Source organism: Oryctolagus cuniculus, chromosome 3 (genome assembly GCF_051225735.1).
Source record: "Oryctolagus cuniculus isolate XC-2025 breed Fujian yellow rabbit chromosome 3, ASM5122573v1, whole genome shotgun sequence".
In the NCBI taxonomy this organism is placed as follows: Eukaryota; Metazoa; Chordata; class Mammalia; order Lagomorpha; family Leporidae; genus Oryctolagus; species Oryctolagus cuniculus.
This window is the reverse complement of record NC_142869.1, coordinates 53,336,912-53,361,754: the sequence shown is the minus strand read 5'-3', so window position 1 is coordinate 53,361,754 and position 24,843 is coordinate 53,336,912. Positions and strand designations below refer to the sequence as shown.

General features: G+C 37.5%; 1 long non-coding RNA gene across 3 annotated transcripts in view; it reads left to right on the top strand.

The window, feature by feature from the left end:
- The window catches only part of LOC149127340 (uncharacterized), a 329,372-nt gene that overhangs the window by 72,077 nt on the left and 232,452 nt on the right, over positions 1–24,843 (top strand). For 2 of the 3 annotated variants that reach the window (XR_016231476.1, XR_016231478.1), the window contains exon 2: positions 13,494–13,576. The exons of the other annotated variant lie outside the window; for it this stretch is intronic. This is a non-coding gene — a long non-coding RNA (uncharacterized LOC149127340). The remainder of the gene's footprint in view (positions 1–13,493; positions 13,577–24,843) is intronic. 3 annotated transcript variants of the gene reach the window in all.

Below are 24,843 nucleotides of genomic sequence, written 5' to 3'. Positions count from 1 at the left end.
TTAATTTTTACAAAGATCTATTTTCAGCTAACTTTATTCTCATAAGATTAACCCTACATTAAGTAAAGAGTTCAACAAATAGTTTGAAGAAAAAACACTGTTCCTCAATAGTTGAGACAAGGCCTGTTAAAAATCATCAAATCTCAAAATGTCAATTTCACTCCTATGGATTACTTTTAAGAAACTCTACTAGTTACTACAAATCAGAGAAAACATATCATTTTTGTCTTTTGGGGACTGGCTTATTTTACTAAGTATAATGGTTTCCAGTTGCATCATTTTATTGTGAAAGACAGGATTTCATTTTTTTTTAACCATTGTGTAGTATTCCATAGTTATACATACTGTGATTTCTTTATCTGATCTTAAGTTGATGGACATCTGGGTTGATTCCATATCTTAGATATTGTGAATTGAGTTGCAGTAAACATGGAGGTACAGATAACTCTTTCATATGCTGGTTTCATTTGCTTGGTTAAATTCCCAGGAGTGGGATGGCTGGTTCATATAGTAGGTCTATATTCAGATTTCTGAGGTATCACCATACTGTCTTCCATAGTGACTGTACCAGTTTACATTCCCACCAACAGTGAATGTGGGTACCTTTTCTCCCACATTCTCACCTGCTTTTATTGTTCATTGATTTCTGTATGATAGCCATTCTAACTTGAGTGAGGTGAAACCTCTTTGTGGTTTTGATTTGCATTTCCCTGATGGCTTGTGATCCTGAGCACTTTTTTATGTGTCTGTTGGGCATGTGAATTTCCTCTTTTGGAAAATTGCTATTTAAGTCCTTTGCTCATTTCCCAGCTGGATTGTTTTGCTGTTGTTGAGTTCTTGAGCTCCTTATAGATTCTAGATTTAAATCCTTTGTCAGTTTCATAGTTTTCAAATATTTTCTCTGATTCTGTCAGTTCCCTTTTTACTTTCCTGTGTGTTTCTTTTGCAGTGCAGAAGCTTTTCAGCTAGAAGTAATCCCATTTTTTAATTAATTTGATTGCCAGTGCTTTTGGGGTCTTTTCAAAGAAATCTTTGCCTATGTCAATATCTTGTAGAGTTTCCCCAATGTGCAACCCTGACTCATAATAAATAAGTGAATATATTTAAAAAAAAAAGATTTGTTTATTCACTTATTCATCCGAGAGAGAGAGAGTGAGAGAGAAAAAGAGAGAGAGAAAGAGAGAGGAAGAGAATCATCTATCTGTTGGTTCACACACCAAAGACCATGACAGCCAAGACTGGACCTGCCTGAAGCCAGGAACCAGGAACTGCATTTGAGTCTCCCACATGAGTATTGGCAACCCAAGTATTTGACCTCATTAGCAGGCAACTGGATGGGAAGCAGAGTAGACAGGACTCTAACTGGTACTCCAATGTGAGATGCAGGTGTACCAAGCAGTGGTTTAACCTGTGATACCACAGTCCCCTACCATTTATGGTTTTGTGATTGTATCTGTTCACCGCTCAGGTGCTTAGTCAGAGCATGATTAATGTAATTTAGTGCTCTTGGTCTTCAGTGATATTGGGCACATCACAGATCCTTCACACAGTAAATGGGTAGTTTCAGCTCAGGTTCTGTTTATATTGCTCCCCGAATGTCCCCATAGGCCTCCAAAAACAGAACAGCAAATCACCTTATTTCTCAACCTTTTTTGTTAATGAAAAGAAGGAAGCCCCCTTCTACCCCTCTACTTATTTTGTTGAAGATTTATTTATTTATTTATTTATTTGAAAGTCAGAGTTACAGAGAAAGAGGAGAGGCAGAGAGAGAGGTCTTCCATCTGGTGGTTCACTCCCCTGTTGGCTGCAAAAGCCGGAGCTGCGCTGATCCGAAGCCAGAAGCCAGGAGCTCCTTCCGGATCTCCCACGTGGGTGCAGAGGCTCAAGGACTTTGGCCATCTTCTTCTTTTCTCCCAGGCCATAGAAGAGAGCTGGATTGGAAGTGGAGCAGCAGTGTCTCAAACTGGCACCCATTTGGGATGCCGGCACTTCAGGCCAGGGTGTTAACCCACTGCGCCACAGTGCCGGCCCCTACCCCTCTACTTTTAAACAGGAGACTGTGCATGTATTATAGAGAACATTTTTAGAATATCTCATCCTAAAGGAACTCAGCCTGGAACCACCATTATCTAATTCTGGTTCACAGAATTACTTCTCTTGTTTTTACCTCAATTAAATCTTCTGTGTTTTCTCTCTTACATATTCCTGATTATGCCTTAATAGCTCTTGTAGTCAGGAATTGCATTACCTGTTTGTTTATTTTTGGATTTTTATCCTCCACCAGAATGTAAATTTATTAAGGTAAAAATATTTTTCATCACTAAATCACTAGTTTGTGGAACAGTTACTTGACTATACTAGGGTTTGTGAATGAATTTCAATCCATCATCCATTTTCTTTATGAACAGAAAGAATAAAGAAGAACTTAAAAATGTGAAAAGGAAGTCGGCCTTGTCCTGACTGTTGATGTACAACTTAATACTTTATCCCTCCTAGTATTTTTTTTGTCCTACTTAATACTATTGGTTGAACTCTGTAATTAACACACAATTATTCTTAGGTGTTTAAATTTAACTGAAAAGTGATCTCTGTTAAATGTAAGAGTGGAAATAAGAGAGGGAGGAGATGTATAATTTGGGACAGGCTCAAGCTGACTTGCCCCAAATGGTAGAGTTAGAAATGTGCCAGGGGATTCCAATTCAATCCCATCAAGGTGGCATGTACCAATGCCATCTCACTAGTCCCAGTGATCAATTTCAGTTCTCAATTGATCATACTGATAGGTCTAAGAGTCAAAGGGATCACATAAACAAGACTAGTGGCTGCTAACACTAACTGATAGAATAAAAAAGGGAGAGAACGATCCAATGTGGGAAGCGGGATACACAGCAGACTCATATTATGGCAGATGTCCTAAACAGCACTCTGGCCTCAGAATCATCCCTTAAGGCATTCGGATCTGGCTGAAGAGCCCATGAGAGTATTTTAGGCATGGAAAGCTAAGACACTATGGAAAAAAAAAAAACCTAAATGAAAGATCTCTGCAAGTGAGGTCCCAGTGGAAAGAACGGGCCATCAAAGAAGGAGGTACCATTCTCTGAAGGGAGGAGAGAACTTCTACTTTGACTATGACCTTGTCTAAATAAGATTGAAGTTGGTGAACTCAAAAGGCTTCCATAGCCTTGGCAACTCATGACAAGAGCCTAGGGAGATTACTGACGCCATAAACAAGAGTGTCAAATTGTTAAGTCAACAACAGGAGTCACTGTGCACTTACTCCTCATGTAGGATCTCTGTCCTTAATGTGTTGTACAATGTGAATTAATACTATAACTAGTACTCAAACAGTATTTTACATTTTTGTTCTGTGTGGGTGGAAACTGTTGAAATCTTTACTTAATATATGCTAAACTGATCATCTGTATATGAAGAGAATTGAAAATGAATCTTGATGTGAATGGAATGGGTGAAGGAGCGGGAGTTGGGAGGGTTGCAGGTGGGAGGGAAGTTATGGGAGGGAAAAAGCCATTGTAATCCAAAAGCTGTACTTTGGAAATTTATATTTGCTAAATAAAAGTTAAAAAAGTTTTTAGGAAATAACTCAATGTCCTCTTAAGTTTTCATTCTCACATCATTTCCCTTCTTTCTGAATTGTGTCAGACTACAACTATGATCTGCTAATTCCCATTTTAGGAAAAAAAAAGAAAAACTGTTCCTTGATCTCAAATTTCCTTATTCTTCTCCAGCTACTCACATCATTTCTACATTATGCTTTGCATTGCAGTATCTCAATAGAACAGGGTATCCTTGCCTTCTAAACTTTTCATCCAGTATAAATTGTTCAACTCCATAATCCAGCTTTGTTTCGCTCTGCCCTCTTGAGCTAGCCCTTGTCAAGATTACCAACAACCCAAGACTCTTTTATGTCCTCATTGGGCAGAGAGCGGCATCTAATGCAGCTTGCAACACAGCTGATACTCAGTTTTTAGGAGCATTCACCTTTTTCAGGTTCTATCCCATCACTCTTTCCTGAAGTTTCTCCTTCTCTGCTTGCTCCTGTCCAGTCTCTGCTAGTTCCTAGTCCACTGTTGGGTCTTTAGAAATTCAAGTTGCTAAAGGCTCAGGGTAGGGCCCTTGTGTCTCTCGTCTTTCTGCCTACATAATGTTTTTTTTTTTTTTTATAAATTTTTTTTTTTTTTTTTTTGGACAGGCAGAGTGGACAGTGAGAGAGAGAGAAAGGTCTTCCTTTGCCGTTGGTTCACCCTCCAATGGCCGCTGCGGCTGGTGCGCAGCGCCTATTAGAAGGCAGGAGCCAGGTGCTTCTCCTGGTCTCCCATGGGGTGCAGGGCCCAAGCACTTGGGCCATCCTCCACTGCACTCCCAGGCCACAGCAGAGAGCTGGCCTGGAAGAGGAGCAACCGGGACAGAATCCGGCGCCCCGACCGGGACTAGAACCCAGTGTGCCGGCACCGCTAGGCGGAGGATTAGCCTACTGAGCCGCAGCGCCAGCCTCTGCCTACATAATGTTATCTTTCCTGATTGCATTTATTACTCTTTTTGTGTATCAGTACCAAATGTCTCTGCTCCATAACATTTCCTGAACTCTAAACATATTTTTAACTGCCTACTTAACATTTTTGTCTGGCTGTTTTTTAAACACCTCTAATTAATTTGTCCAAAACTGACATAATTAGACACTCACTGCATTTTCCCACTGTGTCTTCTTTCATTGTATTTAAATTAAAATTTTTAAAAAATTATTTGAAAGGCAGAAAGAGAGAAAGAAAGTCCTGCCATCTGCTGATTCACTCCCCCAGTGCCCATGACAGATAGAGCTGGGCCAGGCCAAATTCAGGAGCCAGGAACTCAATCTGAGTCTTCAAATAGGCTGGCAGGGATCTAATCACTCGAGCCGTTACTATCTGCAGTCTTCTGAGGTGTGCATTAAGCCAGATGTTTTAATTGGAAGCAGAGCTAGGACTCCACTTATTAAATGCATTATTTGTATACCTTAAATAAAAGTTTTCTGGGTAAAATTTTTAAAAAAAAGAAGCTAGAAAGAAAAAAAGTTTCTACCAGAAGAGACCAAGTCAGTTTCTTCCAAAGAAAGTTACCTGGTGATATCTAATTTGCAGGAATGATAACAACACCGTATTTGCAGGAAAAAACAACAGAATATTGGCATGAATGTTCCTAATAAATATTCAGAGGCTGAGGAGAGAAACAACAACAAAAAATAAACCATTCTTCTAATGCATGGACTGATTTTCTTATTTTTGTTTGTAAGAGAACATCACAACACACTTTTGTTCTCAAAGGGTAAATTTGTATTTCATTTAAAGTAAACAAATTTTGTTTCTATTTTAAAATTCAGATTCTTTTCACAGGTGTCAATAGTAAAAAATAATAATTCTAATACATTGACTATGTATCTCAGACAAAGAATCCTAGAAAATTCAAGAAAAGTAGTAAAGAAATAAAGAAACAAAATAAATTAAACACCTACATACATATTTTACTTTAATTTTTAAATATCCAGTCAGGGTTGATAGCTTTGATTTAGGGTTGTAAATGATTGCTATAGTATTAAATTTGGAAGTTAAATATGAGAGAGCTTTACACAAGTAAGATTTATAAGGTATTTTCAGTAAAGGCAACTGCTTGAACACTGTAATTGTTACTTAGAGTTTATTTAATGTGAATATCTTTTTGTAATATCTGAAGAGTTTAGCAATAACTTAGTTTTACTAACTTGTTTTCAGAGCTGTTTATGAGTGGATCCATAAATTGGTAAAAATCATACTGCATATTTAATCTCCATAGAAAATAATCATTCACTTTCATTCTTAGTGGTAATAATTTGTAATGTCAGCTATGCTTCTTTCTAGTTCTTCTACCTCAAAATTTTTCTGAGGAGTGAATTTTTCCCCATTTACAACTTTATTATCGTCTTTAATTCCCATTATCAAGTCATTTTTGGGGGGATGACAGTATATCTGAATTTTAATTTACTAGGTATATCATGAGGAAAATTAGTGCTGATTTTGATTTAAACATCTTAGAAATGTTTATGAAAATTATAAAAATTATTCTCTGGCTTTGTAAGCTTGAGGTGCTTACTCTTTCTTTCCTTTTAAAGACCCTTTCTGTGACACAGTATTCTATCTTGGCAAGACTAACGATAGATTAGATTAGGTTATGAGATTATGTTGAAAGGTTATATTGAACATAACAATTATAAAGTTTGAATTGTAATGCTTTTAGGACTTATTAAAATACTTTAAAGATTTAATAAACTCAATCATATACCTATTATGTATCTAATGAAGGAAAAAGTGGCTTTTATAGTACTGCTAAATACTGTTTATATTCAAAGAGAGTATACTGTTAAGGCATGCACACACACACACGCCAACTTTTTAAGCAGTCAGGTAGTTTTTAAGATTTATATATTTATTTGAAAGGCAGAGTTACAGAGAGGCAGAGGCAGAGCAAGTGAGAGAGAGAGAGAGAGAGAGAGAGATATCTTCCATCCTCTGGTTCAGTCACCAGATGGCCACAGCGGCCAGAGCTGGAAGCTGAGAGCCTAGAGCTTCTTCTGAGTTTCCCATAAGGGTGCAGGGGCCCGAGACCTTGGGCCATTTTCTGCTGCTTTCCTTGGCCATAGCAGAGAGCTGGATTGGAAGTGTAGCAGCCGGGACTTGAACCAGTGCACATATGGGATGCTGTCACTGCAGGTGGCAACTTTACCTGATATGCCACAGAGCCTGCCCAAGCTTTCAGGTATTTTGTTTGAGTATTTTGAGTTTGTAGAAATTAAAAACTAACAAAACAATAGATTTCACATTTTGATTCAGAAAGTATTCCTACATAAAATGTTAGTTTATAACTGAGTCATTTAAAAAAAAAACATAATTTGAACGAATTTAATATTCCAGATCCAAATTATTATCAAGGATAAAATCTGAAAGAAGTCTGTCTAGTACATTAGTATCATGTGGGTTTTTTTATTTTTTTAATTTTTAAAATTTTTTTAACTTTTATTTAATGAATATACATTTCCAAAGTACAGAATATGGATTACAATGGTTCCCCCCCCATAACGTCCCTCCAACCCGCAACCCTCCCCTTATCCACTCCCTCTCCCCTTCCATTCACATCAAGATTCATTTTCGATTCTCTTTATATACAGAAGATTAGTTTAGCATATATTAAGTACACATTTCAACAGTTTGCTCCCACACAGAAACATAAAGTGAAAAATACTGTTTGAGTACTAGTTATAGCATTAAATCTCAATGTACAGCACACTAAGGACAAAGATCCTACATGAGGAGTAAGTACACAGTGACTCCTGTTGTTGACTGAACAAATTGACACTCTTGTTTATGGCATCAGTAATCACCCTAGGCTCTTGTCATGAGCTGCCAAGGCTATGGAAGCCCCCTGAGTTCACTGACTCTGATCATATTTAGACAAGGCCATGGTCAAAGTGAAAGTTCTCTCCTCCCTTCAGAGAATGGTACCTCCTTCTTTGATGGCCCATTCTTTCCACTGGGATCTCACTCGTGGAGATCTTTCATTTAGTTTTTTTTTTTTTTTTCCCCCAGAGTGTCTTGGCTTTCCATACCTGAAATACTCTCATGGGCATTTCAGCTGGATCCGAATGCCTTAAGGGATGATTCTGACGCCAGAGTGCTGTTTAGGACATTTGCCATTCTATGGTTCTGCTGTGTATCTCACTTCCCATGTTGGATCATTCTCTCCCTTTTTGATTCTATCAGCTAGTATTTGCAGACACTATTCTTGTTTATGTGATCCCTTTGGTTCTTAGTCCTATCATTACGATCAATTGTGAACAGAAATTGATCACTGGGACTAGTGAGATGGCATTGGTACATGCCACCTTGATGGGATTGAATTGGAATCCCCTGGTATGTTTCTAACTCTACTGTTTGAGGTAAGTCAGCTTGAGCATTTCCTGAATTGCACATCTCTTCCCTCTCTTATTCCCACTCTTATATTTAACAGTGATCACTTTTCAGTTAAGTTTCAGCACTTAAGAAGAATTGTGTATTGATTACAGTATTCAACCAAAAGTATTAAGTAGAACAAACAAAAAAAATACTAAGAGGGATAACATATTAAGCTGCTCATCAACAGTCAGGGTGAGGGCTGATCGAGTCACCGTTTCTCATAGTGTTCATTTCACTTTAACAGGTTTCCTTTTTGGTGCTCAGTTAGTTGTCACCTATCAGGGAGAACATATGGTATTTGTACCTTTGGGATTGGCTTATTTCACTCAACATAATGTTTTCCAAATTCCTAACAGGGATCACTTTTCAGTTAAAATTTAAACACCTAAGAATAATTGTGTGTTAATTACAGAGTTCAACCAATGGTACTGGAACAAAAAAAAATACTAAAATGGATAAAGTATTACATTGTACATCAACCTTCAGGACAAGAGCTGATCAAGTCACTGTTTCTCATAGTGTCCATTTCTATCATGTGGGTTTTTAGTAAGAAACATTAAATAATGAAAAATACTTTTTGTCCAACTTATAAAGTGTAAGTATACTTTGGGATAAATGTAATTTTTTAAAAACTTGTTTTTATTTATTTGAAAGGCAGAAGGACAGAGAGGGACAGGAAGAGAGAGGGAGGAAAAGAAGGAGACAGAGAGACAAAGAAGAAAGGTTTTTGATCCATTGATTCATTCCTCAAATGTATAAACAGCTAGGTATGAGCCAGGCTGAAGCTAGGAGCTGGGAACCCCATTTGGGTCTCCCACATAGGTCGCAGGGGCTCAAGTAAGTGGGCCATTTTCTACTGCTTTTCCGGGTGCATTAGCAGAGAGTTGGATTGGAAGAAGAAGGGCTAGGACTCCAAATAGAACTCTGATATGGGATGTTGACATTGCAAGTGGTAGCTTAACCTTAACTCCACCGCATTGTGGGCCCCCATACAAGTATACTATTTTTTAAAATATTTATTGATTTATTTGAATGCGGAGTTATGGAGAGAGAGAGAAGGCCTGGCAACAGCCAGGGCTGGGCCAGACCAAAGCCGAGAACCAAGAACTTTATCTGGGTCTCCCAGTGTTGGTGGCAGGGCCCAAACACTTGGACCATCTTCTGCTGCTTTTCCCAGACCTTTAGCAGAGAGCTGGGTCAAAAGTGGCAAAGCCAGGACACAAACCAGCACCCATATGGGATACTAGTGTTTCAGGCAGCAATTTTACCTTCTACATCACAATGCCAGCCCTCCCAGTACAAATTTTATTGTACTTTTTCTTCACTATCATAGTGAAAAAGGTGAGATACTTTCAGAGAAATATGTTAAGTTTGAGAAAATGTCAGTACCATTTTTAATTTTTTTATTTTAGAATAGTTTTGAATTTGTAAAATAAAAATTGTAGAGGTGTGCAGAGTCCCCATATTCCCCACATCCAGTTTTTCCTCTTATTAACATCTTATATTAGTATATTTTTCACAATCCATAACCCACACCCAACTTCTATTTTTCAAATCCAGATTCTTTTTATCCCTCTTAACTCTTCCATCTTCCAGTTGCTTTCCCAAGCACATTAGCAGGACTCTGGATTGGAAGTGGAGCATCTGAGACTTGAACTGGTGCCCATATGGGAAGCTGGCATTGAAGGCAGAAGCTTTACCCACTATACTACAATGCTGGCCCCTCCCCTGAACTTTCTAATCAATAGACTTCACTTTTAATTTAATAATATTGTGTTTTCCTGATAACTTCCATTTGTGTGTCCAGATTTCGAGATACTATTCATGATGTTTAATCAGATACCATTTTTACCTTAATATCATCTTCTTGAAAAGGTGGAGGGAGCAGGAAATGTTTGTCAGAAGAAGATATTTGGTTGGAAATGCAAAGAAAAGAACCAAGAGTTTGAGTGGCAGAGGCAGTTGTTCTCCTTAATCATACATAACTACTACTATTGATCTCTTTCTTTTTTTTTTTCTTTTGAAACAGGTAAGGCAAGGTGGCTGATTTTGATGTAATATATCATTTATTTTTTATAGTTCTTGTTAATGTTATATGTCTCACAGTTAATGATTCATGCTTTTTGGGACCAGTGCCAACATAACCAGTTGTACAATTGTTTTGATTCAATAATGCATATTATGTGAATTTGCCAGCCTGCCCAAATTTGTAATTTCCTGAAGACACAATGGACACATTGTGATACAAGGAATGGAAAGGAGGCTGTCTCTTCCCGGAAGCAGCAGATTATAGCCTCATCTCAGATATTCTGTGATACAAGCTGTTTAGTGAAACATAATAACACAAATGTTCTTTTCTGAGCCCAAACACAATTTGTCTCTGCCAGAATAACAGAGCTAATAATTTGACCTAACATTTATGCTGAAAACCTTTATTTTCTCAAAAAAAAAAAAAGCATCATAGTAGGATTTAGCTTTTTGAGACCCCATCTCCTGTTTTTGATTTCTAAAGGATAATTTTCTATTGGATTTTTAATTTCAAATGAATAACAAATATTCTCTCGTTTCCTGCCTGTGAATGAATTGCCACTTGTGTTTGTCACATTATGCTGATTTTCCTTCAAAGCAATGAAAACTTTCTATATTAGACTCATGACCAGATTTAATAACTGATTCAGCATTAATGCTTATAGGAATGTCTGCTAGGTTTGGTGGTTTATTATGATGATTATTGGCATTATCACTGTTACTGTTTTATTGATATTTGGTTTTTACTGTAAACTTCCCAGAAACAGGTATTTGTATATTCTGACTTTTGTTCATGGATTCATATGACAGTAGTGCTCAATAGCTACCAAATTTTAAGTATGCAGTTTTACATGATGTATTGATAAAGAAACACTATATTCATAAAATCACCAGAGATAAATTTCAGAAGATTTGCCCTGTATAACAGAAATATGGGCAACCAAGCTAGCCAAAAAAAATGCACAATTTCAATCTTATTAATCTTATAGATGAAAAATCATCCCAGATAGTTAACCGGCATTATAGTACCTCTTAATAGACTGAGCATATGTAGTTATCTTTTCCTACTCTTAAGTCCATTTGTATTTTTCTTTTTCATGATCTATATGTTCTTGTATTTATCCATTTGTGTATCTTTTGCCTATTTTTAAGAACTATTTTAATTTCAATGATGAACGTTGTGAATACTTTTCAGGAGTTGTCTCTTTTGAGTAACTCATGGCACTTTTTGCTGTGTATTTCTTGGAATGTAGTCAAATCTTGATCAACAAGTCTTGTGTCATAGTTAGAAATGACTCTTTTTCTGTCTCTTTTAAACATTTATTTAGGGGCCAACATTGTGGTATACTAAGTTGAGCCTTTGCCTGTGATGTTGGCATCCCTTGTAGGTGCTGGGTCAAGTGCTAGCTGATCCACTTCTGATCTAGCTCCCTGCTAATGTCCCTGGGAAAGCAGCAGAAAATGACCCAAGTACTTGAGCCCCTGCACCTGAGTGGGAAACCTGGAGGAGGTGCTTGGCTGCTGTCTTTAGCCTGGCCCAGTCCTGGCCTTTGCGGCCATCTGGGGAATGAACCAACAGATGGAAGATTTCTCTGTGTCTCCTTCTCTTTCTATAATCCTGCCTTTCAAATAAATGAAAGTCTAAAAAAATGAACTTTAGAAAAAGATTGATTTATTTGAAAGGCAGAGTTACAAAGAGAGAGAGAGAGAGAGAGAGAGAGAGAGAAATAAAGATCTTCCATCCACTTGTTAACTCCACAAGTGGCCTCAACAGCCAGGATTGGGCCAGGCCTAAACAAGGAACCTGGAACTCAGTCTGGATTTCCTATGTGGGTGCATCCAAATAGGATGCCAGCATTGCAGGTGGTGGCTTAACCCACTGCACCAAAATGCTATTCCCCAGAAAGGGTTCTTTTACTTTGAGATTAAAAATAATCATCAAATGATTTCTTCTTGTATCTTTATGGTCTTATTTTCCCCATTTAAATTTTATATCTATTTGGCATTTTTCAGTATAAATGCAATGTGAAATGTAAACCTACATACTTTTATGTAGGTGGCTATTGTCCCAAAGCTGTTGTTGTATAATTCTTATATTTTGCTGACCTGATATGTTTCCTATATATGTTATATATATATAAAATATATATAAACCCTGATGGATTTGAGATACATGTATTTCCATATGCATATGTAACTAGATTTTTTTTACTTTCTTTTTATTGACCTATCTCTTACATTCTAGAAAAAGTGATATTTGTGATTTGCTGTAAAATCAGGTAGATAGTTCCCCACTTGAGAGTTTTCTTCAATCAGATACACCCTGAGTTAGTTGATTTGCTGAGTTATAAATTTGACCTTCTGATATATGTGGTAATTTTCAAAGAATTTGCACTAAGTAAACTCTGAACAATAGTATTTGAGATATTTTTGTATTTCCAAACCCAGTGATTTCTCACTTTTTATTTTTTGAGTGAAAATGTATCACTTTTAATTTCAACAAAATTAATACTGACAAATCAAAATTACACAGAACATTCAGAAATTATATCTCCTCAAAAATACTAAAAATGGACAGATTCATGGTATGTAGAAAATACTTCTGAAACTTTCAATTATATCACCTGAAAGTTTTTTCTTACTTTGGTTTTAATGTATATTTAAAATTATTAATGAGGTTGAGTGTCTTTTGATATTTGATTAACTTTTGGATTTTTCTTTCTATTCATATCTGATTTTGTCTCTTATACAGTTTTTTTTTTTTTTTTTTTTTTTTTTTTTTTTTTGACAGGCAGAGTGGACAGTGAGAGAGAGAGACAGAGAGAGAAAGGTCTTCCTTTTGCCGTTGGTTCACCCTCCAATGGCCGCCGCTGCAGCCGGCGCACCGCGCTGATCCTGGCAGGAGCCAGGAGCCAGGTGCTTTTTCCTGGTCTCCCATGGGGTGCAGGGCCCAAGCACCTGGGCCATCCTCCACTGCACTCCCTGGCCATAGCAGAGAGCTGGCCTGGAAGAGGGGCAACCGGGACAGAATCCGGCGCCCCAACCGGGACTAGAACCCGGTGTGCCGGCGCCGCAAGGTGGAGGATTAGCCTATTGAGCCACGGCGCCGGCTCTATACAGTTTTTTTTTATTTTTATTTTTTTATTTGACAGGTGGAGTTATAGACAGTGAGAGAGAGACAGAGAGAAAGGTCTTCCTTTTGTTGGTTCTCCCCAAATGTCTGCTACGGCCGGTGCTGTGCCGATCCAAAGCCAGGAGCCAGGTGTTTCCTGCTGGTCTCCGATGTGGGTGCAGGGGCCCAAGCACTTGGGCCATCCTCCACTGCCTTCCTGGGCCATAGCAGAGAGCTGGACTGGAAGAGGAGCAACCAGGACTAGAACCCAGCACTGCTGGCGCCGCAGGCGGAGGATTAACCACGTGAGCTACTGTGCTGGCTCTCTTATACAGTTTTATACTGAATTTTATTTTCTTTTCCTTATTTATTCACAGGAATTTCTTTATATACCATCGTATTTTTCTGGACTTAACATATGGATCACTGAAGTGCATGGATTCAAATTACTTTTCCTCAGGTCAGACTTCTCTTTACTTTTACTAGAAATTAGTGTACTGCTATTAACCTTAAACTAAGTTTATTTAATTTTAGAGTTGAATACATTTTTTAAAAATACACTTTTACTTTTGAAATAATTTTAGATTTATAGAATAATAGTACACAATTCCTTTCTATTCTTTACCCATTTGTTGACATCTTATGTAACTATGACATGTTTGTAAAGCTAAGAAAACATATATTGGTACATTACCATTAGCTAAGTTCCAGCCTTTATTTGGATTTCTTGAGTTTTTCAAGGCAAGTTTTTCTATTCTATTTTGCAATCACAACTGGGACACCATATGGTGTTAACTTATTGTGTCTCCTTCATCTACTTAAGACCATGATGGTTTCTGAGATTTGTTTTCATGATCTTGAAGAGTACTGGTTAGAGGTGTTGGAAAACATCTCTTTATTTCTATGATTGTTTTCTTATTATTCTGGGACTGTTGCTTTTGTGAGGAATGTCACAGAGGTGAAGTATGCATATCATCGTAAGTGTGCATATCATCATGGGAGACCTGCTGTCAATATAACCTCGCTGGTCGTCCTAACCATGGTCACCTGGCCAAGGACGTGCTTCCTGGGGTTTACCCCTACTTTATTGAATAGCAATTTTTTAAAATATCCCACTTCTTTAGTTGATGTTTTTTAAACATGAAAGCAATATCAGTTCTTATCATTGTGATGACATGAATTACAGATCTTCCATGAACTATTCTGTGTGTTTTATGCCTGTCTTTGCTACAGTCTCTGCATTTTGGGAGGCTACCTCTCCTGTCTGGCTGTGATTTTCCCAAGTGTTTGGTGTGTCTTATCTGTTATGTGTGTTAGTTTCAGTTCTTGATTTACTGATTGCTACTTCTGATTCAGTTATTACTGTCACTTATTGAAAGGGGACTGGGAATATGCCTGGGATCTGCTGAGAGCTCCCTTTTCTTCCTTTATATTTTCACTCAGGCGATTACTCTCCAGTCTCTAGACAATTTTATTCTTTGTCCTTCAGGATTCATATGTTTTTGGTTTACTGAGAGCACTGTTTCTGGCTTTCCACTGTTATTTATGCATTTAAAGTCATTAATGCATGTACATTTTAATTTAATTGCATTAAAAACATTTAAGTGCATTTAAATGCATTTGGCATTTTTGGAGATTTTGTATGGAAATGAGAGCTTGAAGCATGTCAGTCTTAATGGGAAGTCCTCAAAGTCACGATAGGTAAAATTTCCATTGTTGCCCACCATAGATTATTTTATGCTCCTAACCAAAGGGAGTTTTCCTAAAGCCTCCTTAAAAACCCCTGAAATATAAGGTAACAATATAAGGCAACATAATTTAAAATTTACAAATATAACACTACCATTTATTAACTGTTTGATGGTTGATGAGTTGCTTAATGTAAATTTCACATTGACACAAAAGAAAATTAACAGGTTTTAAATGGAATGTACCAGAGCATCAGAACTTGTCAGTTATTAACATTATTTTATAATTCTAGCTCAGGGTAAGTGAAGGTTCGAATGGAATCAACAAAATTTGGTCAGAAAAGAATTGTCTAGGTTTAAAAATACATATTATGTGAGGATTTGAACAATGATTTGAGTTGTGGACCTCTTGGACTTTCTTTTCAGCCCACATTGGCAATTAAGCCATGTATAAAATTACATATAATCTGCATTTGAGGTTTTTTTAAGTATTAGAAATCAACTCTGGTGAATATATCCTGAAAAAATTTTAATGGATAAAACATCAAGGGAAGAAATTAATGTTTGGCAACATACGGAGTAAATGTTAAATGCCACCATTGCCAATATCCTTTCTCTATAATAGCATAAATATAGAAGAAAATGAAAATGTGTTTACATTTCTTCAGAAGCATACAAATGAAAATATTTATCTATAATTGAGGAATTGTATGTAAAAACTAGCATTTTCATTTCTTCAAGTAATGTATCTTGTAATTATTATTTTCCTATTTCATATTCTTCTTGTAGACAGAATTCTAGTGGGTAGTGATTCAGTCTTTTATCTTTGGTAGGATTGTGTGATTGTTCCCATAAAGGTTTGAGAAATAACATTCTCCCAGGTACTATACTAGGTCCAGCTTTCATCATGGAGCAGAAATGCTATTTACTCTTACTAGTTAAAGTCAATGTGATAGATCATTAGCACAGCTGCAGCTTTTATCTCATTACTTAGAGACAAGAGGAAACCAAAATATCAAGAAGCAGCCTCTGTTTGTGATTCAGAGAAATAATTATTGTGCATATTGGTACACATATATCTTATTTGGGTACCAAAATTTATAGAAAAGCAAATTTGTGAGTTAAAAAGCAAACAATTTTATCAAGAAGATGGTTACATACAGGAGCCTTGTCTGCATATTTTCTCCTTCATACCAAGATCCACCCACACATTTTTGGAAAAACAGAATCATAGTTTGATTCAGAGGAAGTATCATATTCTGTAAGTTAGCATCCCATTTTTGCAAAGTCTTGTCTATAGACTGGGATTGGAGCTCTTTCTCAAAAGGCATTTAACTTTCCATAAAGTTTATTGGTTTTGAACATGAACTTGTTTTTTTTTTTTTCAAAGATTTATTTATTTTTTGGGAAGGCAATTACAGAGAGGCGGAAGCAGAGAGAGAAGGAAAAGTGTTCTTTCCATTGGTTCACTCCCCAAATGGCCTCAATGGCTGGAGCTGTGCTGATCCAAAGCCAGGAGCCAGGAGCCAGGAGCTTCTTCAGGGTCTTCTACGCAGGTGTAGGGGCCCAAGCATTTGGGCTGTCTTCTATTGCTTTCCTTGGCCAAAGCAGAGAGCTGAATTGGAAGTGGAGCAGCCTGGACTCGAATTGGCACTGATATCAGATGCTGGCACTGCAGGTGGCAGCTTTACCCACTATGTCAAGTGCTAGCCCTGAGCTGGTTGATTATATAGCTGTGAAGCTGGTATCTTGATTGGAGGCAGTATTTTTAAAAACATTTCTTTGGCAAAGAAAAGGTCAGAATTTAAATGGACCATTAACAGGTAGGCCAGTTCCCATAGTATCTCATGCCTGCCCACTCTTTCTGGTAGATAGACATTCAGTAGAAGCAGCAATTAACTTAGGTCATGTGTAACCTCCATCTTTGGCACCATAACAGCGTTGTTTAAAAACCTGAAGTCCTAGCCGGCGCCGTGGCTCAATAGGCTAATCCTCCACCTTGCGGCGCCGGCACACCGGGTTCTAGTCCCGGTTGGGGCGCCGGATTCTGTCCCGGTTGCCCCTCTTCCAGGCCAGCTCTCTGCTATGGCCAGGGAGTGCAGTGGAGGATGGCCCAGGTGCTTGGGCCCTGCACCCCATGGGAGACCAGGAAAAGCACCTGGCTCCTGGCTCCTGCCAGGATCAGCGCGGTGCGCTGGCTGCAGCGGCGGCCATTGGAGGGTGAACCAACGGCAAAGGAAGACCTTTCTCTCTCTGTCTCTCTCTCTCACTGTCCACTCTGCCTGTCAAAAAAAAAAAAAAAAAAAAAAAAAAAAAAAAAAACCACCTGAAGTCCTGGGCAGCCATGGAAGGAGTATGATTCATATTTACATTCAGTCAATAAATCTTGATTGTTAAGCATATTCTTAGGTGGGAGGCATTTTTTACTGTTTGAATCCACATGGGTACAAACATTGTCATGATTTGTTTCTTTTCCAAATGTTCCATCCACGTACTCTTTTCCAAGGCCCCTGCACCCCAATCTCCAATTCCTTAATTTTACCTTTTCTTAATTTATTTCTACCTGGCCATTTCCAACTGCCCATGGACTAAAGTAAATTCCTACTTTTCAGGCAAGGAACAAGAAAATGTTCTGTACAATGCTTTGTCCACTGGAATATTCCACAGTTATGCAATGTGATAATAACTCAAAGCTTCCAGTAATCTTTTTTAATATTAGGAATATTTAAAAATATGTGTCTTTGTGTATATCTGTGTAATCTAACGCATTATTAGAATCTAGCCAAAATATTGTACTATATGAGGAAGAGAGCATAAAATGAGATAAACAATGAGCTTTGGAATGAGAGAATTCAGTTGATTGAATCTATAGTCATAGTTAACATATGAAAAAGTTAAGAATGTCCCTCTTTCACTCCCTGCAAACAGACATTTTGTATTAGTTTGCCAGTTTGTCATTTCCAAATTTTAGATGGTTTAGAGTTAATGCAGTTTAAGTATTAAGCGCTATAGTACATTTTTTTAGAAATAAATTTTATCTTTTATTCTAGTTCTTAGTTTCCAGTTCACAACTTCTTTTAGTCCTATTATATATTTTAGGTTTAAACAGTAGTTTACTTGTAATATAACTAAATGTTTCAAAGAGTTTAACATATCACTTCCTTTATAGGAATTTTTTTTTCTTTTCATGTCAATATATTCTATCTACCATTTTAAGACTTTCAAGTGCATGCATCAAAACTACTGATAGCAAGAAAATATAAGAATTTCATGGCCAAAAGATGATGGATATGTTCTCTGTGAGATTTAGTTCCCCTTTAACTCTCTTCACCCACACTACAGGAATTGCATTCTGTGCAGGTGGAGAACTCAGATGCAAAAAATACTGTCCATAAAAAGGAAGAATGGGAAAAGTGAGCTTTTGTAGGGAACTAGCTTTCCTTGGCAATATCATAAACTTTACTCATTTAAGGTGTGCCGTTATGTGGTTTTAGTATATTCACAAAGCTGTTGAAACAATAAATTTAAGAACATTTTTGTCACTACAGAAAAGAAATTCTGCACTCTTTAGCTATCATTCTTGAATCTTTCTATGACTCTCCTTACCCTAAGCAACGACTAATCCACTTCTTATCTGCATATATTTGCTTTTTCTGAACATTTCATGTAGTTATAATTGTATGCTTTGTGGTATTCAGGATTGACTTCTGATAGTAAGTTCTTTATAGATTTTTAAAAAATATGTATGTTTATTTGAAAGATAGAGACAGAGATTTTACATCTACTGGTTCACCCCACAAATGGCTGTACTGGCTGGAGCTGGGCTGGACCAATAAATCCAGGTCTCTCATGAGAGTGGCAGGGACCCAACTCCTTGCGCCATCACAAATCCCTCCTGACATCCACATTAGCAGGAAACTAGAATAAGGAGCCCTGGGTGGGTGCTGAAACCAGGTACTCTGATAGCAGATGTGTGAATCTTAACTGATAGGCCAATGTGTGTTCTCTGGTAAACAGTGTGATCAGTCCAAAGAAAAACAACAACAAAAAAAAAACAAACAAAAAACAAAGCACCAGGTTAACCCAGCATTTGAAGTGCTAACTTAACACACTGTATGTACTTAAACTCTAGCAGCTGTTACAGGATTGCTCCCCTTAAAGATCCATCTAAATTTCTGTCTTCTGTAGAAAACCTTTTATCTAGTTTTATAATTGCCAGCCCCATTTGTAGTCAATATATATAGTTAATTATTATGCTTATTAATGTTAACTAGGATTGGATGTACCATATGCTATGTACCTAAAATATTATCTTATTTAACCCACCTTGTGAAGTAGATGTTATTTCCATTTAATGGTCAAAGTAATATTTTTAAAGAATCTGTATAGTTTTCTTAAGGTTTCATAATAAATCATAGGGTAATTTTCCAACCAGGGCTCTGATTCCAAACTTTGAGCAAGAATTTCTAAAATTATGGTATACATCAAAGTCATTTGGGGATTTTTTAAAAAAAATACAGATTCCAGGGATTCCCCAGTAGACCTTGTTAGGGTCTCTGAATTTGAGGTTTAATAATCAATACCAAGTATTTCTGAAATTGATGGCTCACTGACAATACTCTGAAAAGGTGTTGGTGGCTCTTATTCCTGTTTTTTATTGATTACTGTATTGCTTTTGAGATTTTGCTTTATATTACTATTTCATTTATGATTTTAAAAATCCCATATATGATGGTGTCTATTAACCAGAATTCTGCAGTAAGAGAGGAAACCTGTTGACTACACCTGTCTTGATAAGGAAGTGAGATTCACATAGAAGATGAACAATATGGACACAACATATGCACGTTTATATTAGGAAGTGAATCTGAGTGGAGTAGAAATTCTGTGCTTTGGACTAGGTTTTGCTTGGACACAAAATTAACATTTTGTTTTAAAAGTGAAAGTTTACTACTGAAGATTCTTAAGCAGTTAAATGAGTTGAAAACAGTGTGAAAGATTGTTATTTAACTTCTGTAACAGTGAAAGGTTGATGATAAAAACAAACTGTTGAAATAATCTAGAAAATACATCATAAAGAGATAAATACAATGATGCTTATTAAAATAAAATCTTCAGATTTTAGGTAGAATGACTCTCAATCTGTCAATTTTAGGATTTGTTTAGTTAGGAGATAATTATTTAGCATATATAATAAAATAAGACTGGTGCCAAGTGATATTTGTTCAAAGATGAATAATATAAAACCCCCATGTTTAATGAGTTCACAAGTTGGGAAGTCTAATATTCTTAAGACATTGTACATTGGCCGGCGCCGCGGCTCACTAGGCTAATCCTCCGCCTAGCGGCGCCGGCACACCAGGTTCTAGTCCCGGTCGGGGCTCCGGATTCTGTCCCGGTTGCCCCTCTTCCAGGCCAGCTCTCTGCTGTGACCAGGGAGTGCAGTGGAGGATGGCCCAAGTGCTTGGGCCCTGCACCCCATGGGAGACCAGGAAAAGCACCTGGCTCCTGGCTCCTGCCATCGGATCAGCGCGGTACGCCGGCTGCAGCGCGCCGGCCGCGGCGGCCATTGGAGGGTGAACCAACGGCAAAAGGAAGACCTTTCTCTCTGTCTCTCTCTCTCACTGTCCACTCTACCTGTCCAAAAAAAAAAAAAAAAAAAAGACATTGTACATTATATTTTTAGGAGAAAGCCAACAAACCATAATCTCAAAATTAGATGTTTTTATTACTTAACATTTAAAACAACATGTATCTAAATTGCTATTTATAAAGTTACATTCATTTATATATTAGAACTCTATTTTTAAAACCAAATGTTTAATTTTCTCTATTTAAAAATATTTCATAGTTTTTATAATTTGTTTCTTTGTAAGAAAATTTAAATATTTTATGTTGTATTTAAACATCTGAAACAGATAAATTCACCTAACTGGATTAGAGTATTAGATGTTAATTCTTTGAAAGAATTCCTAACTGATTTGCAATACCTAGTTTAGAGTCAAGGTAGATTTTGTGTTTCATACTAAAATATGAAATCATATCAAATCTTTATTGAAATGAGTAGTTTAAATGAATACTCAGCATGCCATTGACAATGAACTTTAGGATTATTTAGATTAGACATTTTTACATTGTTCTGATGGAACATAAGCATATCTGTGATGTGTTGATACAAAAATACAAAAATAATTTACCTATTGCTATAATATAATGTTAAGGTTATGAATATATTCTTGCTATAGTATCTAAAACACTCAGTATTTATTTATTCATGATTTACTAGATTCATCGTTAGTTTTCTTTCTTGCTGTGTAGGTATTTTCTTCTATCTAAGTACTAACACAGAAAAAAACTATTAACTTTTATAATTTGAACAAAACATATTAACAAAATTTTTGTATAATATCCTCTGTACAGTATTTTAAAAATATTATATGCATCATCCATACATTTCAGCTTCAAATGCAGGATGGTATTATTGATGAAAGGTTTTGCTATAAAATTGAAAACAATGTTATTTTCTCTGCCTGTTGTTGCAAATTAACTTCTCAGAAAAGGTGTGTCCACAGAGTTTATGATCACAGTCCAAATTTCAGAAATATGTTTCCTACTGAAGTGAAGTAATGTGCTTGCTAATTCCATCACCTGCCATGTGGAACAGTGGAGGTTGATAATCAACACACTTGTGATAAAATCAGTCTGGTTCTATTTTATGTTAGATTCCTTTGTGCTCCAGCTTCTGTACCTCTTTTTTAAAAAATGATTTATTTTATTTTATTTATTTGAAAGAGTTAGAGAGGGAGGGAGGGCTAGAGAGAGAAAGAGGTCTTCCATCTGCTGGTTCACTCCTAAGTGACCACAATGGCTGGGGCTGGGCCAGGCAGAAGCCAGGAGCTTCTTCCAGGTCTCCCATGTGGGTACAGGGGTTGTAAGGCTGCCACAAAACACACCAAACACCAGAGTAAGGGAAAGGATTTATTGGGGGAAACTCGGCAGACTGGAGGGAAGGGGCAAGGAAGGAAAAGAGGGAGAAGGAGACTGTAAAAGAGAGATCAAGAGAGAGAGCGAGCGAGAGAGAGAGAGAGACAGAGATCAGGAGCCAGAGAGAAATACAGCCACGTGTTCAGAAACAGACCCTCTTAAAACTTTCCCCGGGAGGCGGGCAGGGAAAGAGGGGCAGCAAATCCCATTAGGGTAGGGGTAGAGCTGACACCAGTGGTTGGGCCATGTGGCCACCTGGATTCCAGCAATGCTGGTAGGGACTAGAGCCTAGGATAGTGTTTGGAGCATAGATCGTGCCATAGATAAGACTGTACCATTTTATTAATGTTCCCACTGTTTGTTTTTTTATAAAGCAGGGGTTATATGGGATTACATTAGCCTCAAAATCCAGGAAGGGTAGAGGGATGATGATCTGTCTTTAGAGCTACTTCTTACTGACATGGGGCAATGTCTCAAGCCACTGTTGCCTGTGTGGGGAGCCAAGTATATTCCTGTAGTGGCATTTGGTTGACTCTCTGGCTGGTGAAGGTCTTGGTTTGTTCCATTATCATCTCCTATAAACACTTAAACAGACTTGGTAGTATAAAGACTGGGTGAGAATAGTAACCAGTGGTCCTAGGAGTGGATTAACCAAGTAATGAGAGGATTTCATAGAGGGGAGGAAATGAGTGGAGGGGTTTCTGGACCCTTGTGAAGACTGTTTGATGGATGTGGTTTAAAGGTTACCTCAGCCAAGACTGGAGAGAAGACCACTTGTCTCTTGCAGGTAGAGGGGTTTGCTGTGGAGAAAATCTCGAACAACCATACAGCATTAAGTGGGGGAGAGGACCATCAATACACACAGGTCAGGAGTAGAGCCAGATGTAAGAGTAGAAGCTATGATTACAAAGCAATGAGGCTGCAAATGGGCTAGATAGGATCTAGAACAAAGGACAGGGTCATTATTAGAAGACCTACAGAAAGGTGCTGTCTAAGCCATGAATAAGTTTTCCGATTGAGAGGCAAATAGAAACTGACAAAAGGGGCTTGATAATGATCTGGGTGGGCTTTAAGGCTTTTCAGTTATGAGGCCCAGACCTATCTATCTCTTCACATGGGATACATCCTAAGGGAGGTGTGAACCTCCTTGGGGAAGGCACCCTGTTGACTTCCATTACCTAACTGGTCTGGGAGGAGAGCTGGCCAGGTAAGGGCAGGTGTCATCTCTAGCAGGAAATTTACAGTTGTGCCTGCAATGTTACTGACCCTACTTGGCCATCCCCTCAGCAGCAGTGGTCACTTTGGACTCTGAGCCAAGTGAAGGGCTCTTCAGCTTAGAGCCAGCAAGGTCTGTGGCTCTGACCTGGTTGTCTTTCAACTCCAGGGCTCTTTATAAACGGACTTCTGCTGAAGCCCTGGCTTTCTATGTTGAAAACCAATGCAGTGGGATGGCCTGTTGGGTTTCCTTGATGGCAGATCACTGTACAAAGCAGCCATTACTAGGTCTGCCACCTCTCCTGCCACCTATCTTTACATTGCTCCTGATGCCTAGCTTGCTTTTCCTCCTGGTTTTTGTTAAAGCAGATCAGAGGATGCAAGTCAAGGGAGTGCTCAAGTCCCATCTCTACTCTTCAGTGGCCTAAACTATAAGTCTATAGTCACAGGCATGTTCTGATAGTGATTTATTTTTAGTTAGACAATGCCCATGAGGAAAGCTATGTCCTCATTTTAAAACTTTCTCTCCCATTGTTTGGTCTTCACCATGGTGAAGTAAATCTAGCTGTGAAATTATAATTTAGCTCTCTTTTGGCTATGCGGTTACAGAAAATGTTAGCCATCCTTTTATAAAGTCTGAAGATCAAACTGTGCATCCTGGAGACCTTCAGTATAGAGTCAGTTTCCCACCTTGAAGAGAATAGAGAAATGAGGGAAAAAATCAGGCTTAGAATAGAGAAATGAGGGAGCAAGTCCCAGATTGCTTTCTGACAATAGCAATATCAAATGAAAATTTAGCAAGCAATCCCAACCCTTAAATAATAACTTAGGAAAACATTTACTGGAAGGTCCAATGCCTTCTATAAATTTTAAGAATACATGTATTTGGAAACATCTCAAATATCTAACATGGTATAGCTTGTTTAACCAACAAATTCAAGCACAAGCATATAAAACATTGTTAGTTTCTTTCTAGCAATAAATTTAAAACATCTGATACAGAGATTTAGGTCACATGAATCAAAATAGATCTTTGATTAATTTTAGCAGTTTAAATTTATGAGCAATCTTTTATCTATAAACTAGCCATCAGGATGAAGTAATTCTTACAAATCATGTCCTTTATTAAAAAAAACAAACAAACAAACAAACAAACAAAAACTCCTTCTTAACCTTCCTTACCAAGAACATTCTATACTTGTGATGTTTTCCATCTGCCAATTTCCTTGATTTACATTTTGAAATAACCTGTTAAAAATCTCCAAATTAAGACAACACATCAAATTTCAGCCTTAGTTACTTTAAGCAGTGTTGAACTATTTTTATGGACAGATTATGAAAACATATTTGTTAAACAAACTCAAATAGTTTTTATAGAATATAGTATGCTGAGAGTACCAAAGTTTACATTTAGACACATTTATCTCATTTGCCTTTACCTAATTTAAATTAACAGTTATACCTAAATAACTTAAGATGCTGATATTATACTATGTTATATCTCTATCAATTCAATTAAAATTAGACTCAAAGAGAGAAATTTCTTCAAACTCAGTGTCTAGTTACAGTTGCTTTTTTACCCTAAGAACACCTTAGGCCCATGATGTCATAGTCAACAGTCAGCCACTTGGGACTGCCTCTGAAACAGAAGTTCGGGCAGCTGCCACACAGTTCCCAAAGGTGACTGTGGGCCAGTGGCTGATGTACCAAAGACAAGAAGTCCTCTGGTGTGGAGGTCAAAAGACCTGATTTTTTGTCTGGCTTGCTCATGATGAAACAAAAGAGCCATTGGAAGGGTGGGATACCTAATTTGCTTCTCAATAAACAGGGAGCTCAGAAG